We start from the raw sequence: 4,453 nt of genomic DNA, 5'->3' as shown, positions 1-4,453 counted from the left end.
CAATAAATAAGCAAGTGTCATTTCTCTCCTTTGCTGGTGTGGATGGCAGGAAACATGTGCCCCACCTTCCAGTAGTAGCAAGATCCCAGGTCTAGGTGAACTCAGGGCAGAGTGAGATATTCCATGCTCCTTTCCAGGCAGGTAATATTCAAGCTCAGGATGGATTCAGTCCAGGGGCGCCTGAGTGGCTCAGTCGGTTGAGCGCTCAACACTTGATTTCAGTTCAGGTCATGATCTCAGGGTTGTGAGATTGAGCCCCACGTTGGGCTCCATGCTCAATGGGGGGGGTCTGCTTAAGACTCTTTCCCTCTCCCTCTGGCCTCTTCCCTTGACCCCACTCACACTTGTATGGGTGCGCGCTCTCTCTCTCTCAAATAAATAAGTAAATATTTTTGAAAAAAAAGACAGATTCAACCTAAAAACTCTACTTATAAGGGAAAAAGAGAGTGGATGCAGGTCTTTGAATTTCTTAGCTTACAAAACATACTCAGTTAAGGGGAAAATAGCGTCCACAGGGAATAGGGCTTTCATAGAATAGCACAGACCTATTGCAAAGCCACATGTTGAAATGAAGTGAGAGTCCTACACTAAAACCTTTTGACTTTCCAATCCTAAGATTTTTGTGATTTGGAGGAGGAAGGCTTTCGATTGAGCAGACCTGAGTACAAATCCTAGCTCTGTAGTCACCGCTCTGTGACTTAGCCAAGCTACTTACTTCTCTAGGGTTCCAACTCTTTGTGTACAAAGAGGAAAAATACTACATGCTTCCTGGGTTGCAAAAATTAAGTAATATGCTACAAGTAAACTGCAAACCCTCAACACATTGGTTAGGTTTTGCTTCTTTTTTTTAACAGTAATAATTATTTTTTATACAAGAGAGATGGTTTATTTAACAGTGAAAAGTTGGTAACCACTAACAGACTAAGGAAATCATGGTATTTTCACCCAAAGGAGAAATGCAACTATTAAAAAATATAAACATACATCTACTATATATTTAATTTTTTTTGAAGTAATATCTACATTCAACATGAGGTTGGAACTTACGAGTGAGGTGATCAAGAGTCACATGCTCTACTGTTGGAGCCAGCCAGGCACCTTTGTGTACATTTGTATACATTTGCTGGAAGTGGAATGATTTTGTGCATACACCAAAATTATAACATTTGTGTGTGTGCATAATTTTCTGTGTTGTACTAAGTGACATTTTTATAGATTATTTGCTCACAATAAATGCTTTTAAGAGACTATGTTTTTAATCTAAAAAAAAGTCCAAATTAAATTCATTCCTTAATTTAAAATTAAAAAAAAAAAAAAAACAAAACTAGAGACGTGTAAATGGTCCCTTCTGAATCTCTAGGGAAATATAACCTCAGCCAGTAACACCGATCCCACCCTTGCCATATCCCTCCTAAAGAGCAGCAGATCAGTTCCAGCGCTGATGTTATCATTTCTAGAGACCAATTCACTGGAATCGCTAAAGGAAAACCATCGTCTTCCTTGTTTATTTAATTATGAACTCTGTTGAAGATATTTGTTACACCTGCTATATGCCAGACACCATCCTAGGTGCTCAGTCTGTAAGGATCCTGCCCTGGATGAGCACGTAAGCTACTAAAAGAACTTCTAAAAGATCAAGACTCTTGATCTCAGGAGTTCAAGTCCCACGTTGGGGAGAGGGTTTACTTAAAAAATAAATAAATAAAACAAGACTTTAGAAGAGAAACTGTGTATTTACACAGAAGGTAGTGGGAAGCCCCAGAGGAGGTTCACAAGGCACTTGAGGGACTGCCTCCGTATGTCAGCAAACCACAGGAAGGCATGAGATGGAGGCGTATCTCACAAGTAAAAATCCTAAACCTTGCCCAGAAGCCACTCAGCCGCTAGGCAGCAGAGCCAGGGAGCCTCAACGTGATTTCTTCCCTCTGTCTTTGCCTCTCCCTACGTAAAGTGATCTGGAAGTTTTGCTGGCCACCATCTTCTTCCTAGGTCTTCCTTGTCCTTCCTCAAACCCTGAGTAGGCATGTGATGTCCCAGCTCTCAAGAAGAGGAGATGGTAGGGGCACCTGGGTGGCTCAGTGGTTGAGCGTCTGCCTTTGACTCAGGTCATGATCCTGGGGTCCTGGGATCGAGTCCCGCATCGGGCTCCCCACAGGGAGAGCTTGCTTCTCCCTCTGCCTGTGTCCTGTGTCTCTGCCTCTCTCTCTCTGTGTGTCTCTCATGAATAAATAAATAAGATGTTTTAAAAAAAAAAAAAAAGAGGAGACGGTTCCACTGCTTGTAACAGGGTTGCGTGCAGCAGCCACTGCCTGCGAACCAGTGCGGGCAGCCTGGGACGCCTATGTCAGTAGAGAGCAGGGGATGCTGAGGCTTGGATCCCTGGCAGCCTGAGAGCCACCCAGGCTGGGGCAGCTAAGGGACATCTGGGCACAGCTGATTTCCTCTGAAATAGCTGTTTCTGCTCTGTCTCAGCAGGAGGCTGGAGTGAAAAGTTCTCCTTACACCTGGTCTTCCTCCCCTCCCCTGCCCAGGCTCTTTCACTCCCTTTTCCTCCTCCACTTTTTTCTTCCCTCCTTTTCTTTGTAAGATTTCCCCTCATTGCCTTTCTTTCCATTCCTCCTCCTCCTCCTTCTTCTTCTCCTTCTTTCTTAAAAATTTTAAAAATATTTCATTTATGTATTTGACAGAGAAAGAGAGCACAAGCAGAGGGAGTAGCAGGCAGAGGGAGAGGGAGAAGCAGGCTCCCCACTGAGCAAGGACCCTCCGATCATGACCTGAGCTGAAGGCGGACACCTAACCGACTGAGCTTCCCAGGCACCCCAATTTGTTGTTGTCTTCTTCTTTTTTTTTTTTTTTTTTAAGATTTTTTAAGAGTAATCTCTATACCCAGCATGGGGGCTCAAAACCACAACCCCAAGATCAAGAGTCTCACACTCCATCACCTGAGCCAGCCAGGTGCCCCCCCCCCATTTCTCCCTCTGCTTCTTTAAACCCTTTTTCCTTGTCCCCAAAGCTTCTGTCCTGTGAATCCTGAGGGCCTGGTTCCAGACCTCCTAACCACAACCCTCAGCCTGCCCACCGCCTCCATGAATTTATTAGAATCAGAGCCGTCCAGTGGGGCGGGTGAAAGAGAGAAAGGTGGAAATGGAGAACCCATTTCTAAAATCTGGTCTTGTGACTCAGTAATTCTAACCTCACAGTTCAAAACTAACAGCAACTCAGTAAGGGTAAGCCAGGCACCCGTTTCTGATCACTACAGGAAAGCGAAGAGGACACCACTACCTTTGGAAAAAGAAGGTTGTAAATTGTTCTAAAGCCTCTTGCTTTTGCTATTTGTTTGTTGTGCATTTTATTGTTGTTGCTCGTTTGTTCTTTGTGAACTAGATTTTCAGGCTCCACCACTGAGAGGAGAAATAAGGCCTCCTTCCTACAGGTACCTGTTTCTGGGAAGCCTCATTAGCCGCAGGCAAAGGTCAGGGGAGTTTCAAGCCTGTGCAGGTGTCATGTGTCTGCCAGGTGATTGGGTTGTGTTGTTATAACTCAGCACCAAGAGGCCTGGACAATGGGCATATTTTTAAAACCGAAGGCAAGTGATCGACAGCAGTGATCTTATTCTCAGAAACTCCTGAGTGTCAGGGGGGCAAGGCAGGCAGAGCTGATAAGGCCAGAAGCCCCCCAGCTGAGAAATGCAAGTGTTCGGCAAGGTCAAGGGGGTGGTGAGGGGGGTTTCTGAGATCAGATGAGATGACAGAGGCACGGCTCCCCAAATAAAACCCCACATCTGGGGCGCCCGGGTGGCTCAGCGGTTTAGTGCTGCTTTGGGCCCAGGGCGTGATCCTGGAGTCTCAGGATTGAGTCCCACGTCGGGGCCCCTGCATGGAGCCTGCTTCTCCCTCTGCCTGTGTCTCTGCCTCTCTCTTTCCTTGCCTCTCATGAATAAATAAATAAAATCTTAAAAAAAAAACCCTCCATCTGCATAACCCTTGCCTTTCAAACATTGCCACACATATGCACGGTACGATTTTTATGACACTTCGATCAGGGGAGTAGAATACCTATTATTTTACTTCATCGAGGACAGAGTGGGATCAGAGAAATGATACAATTTGCAAAGGAAGAAGCAAAGGCAGGATTTCCAGCCAGTTGTGCCCTTTCTAAATTACCATAATTACCAAAAGCGCTTGCCTGGTAGTCACGTAGTAAGACAGTGACAGCGTGGCAGGATGATGACAGTGCAAGGGTCTGGGTTTTTGTAACCCCAGTTCAGAGATCTTTCCACCATCTAACAGGGCCTCCATAACCAAACCATGTAATCCAATTTCTTTTTCTCTGGCTCTCGGTAAAGACTACTCTAATCAGTGCTGCCTCTGGGCAAATACCAGATAAAATTAAAAAGAGAACAAATGTTATAGACTCACGCGGGCCTTATCATATTACTTCTGGTCTTCTGAAA

Source organism: Canis aureus, chromosome 3, assembly GCF_053574225.1.
Source record: "Canis aureus isolate CA01 chromosome 3, VMU_Caureus_v.1.0, whole genome shotgun sequence".
In the NCBI taxonomy this organism is placed as follows: domain Eukaryota; kingdom Metazoa; phylum Chordata; class Mammalia; order Carnivora; family Canidae; genus Canis; species Canis aureus.
Note: the sequence above shows the minus strand (reverse complement) of the source record.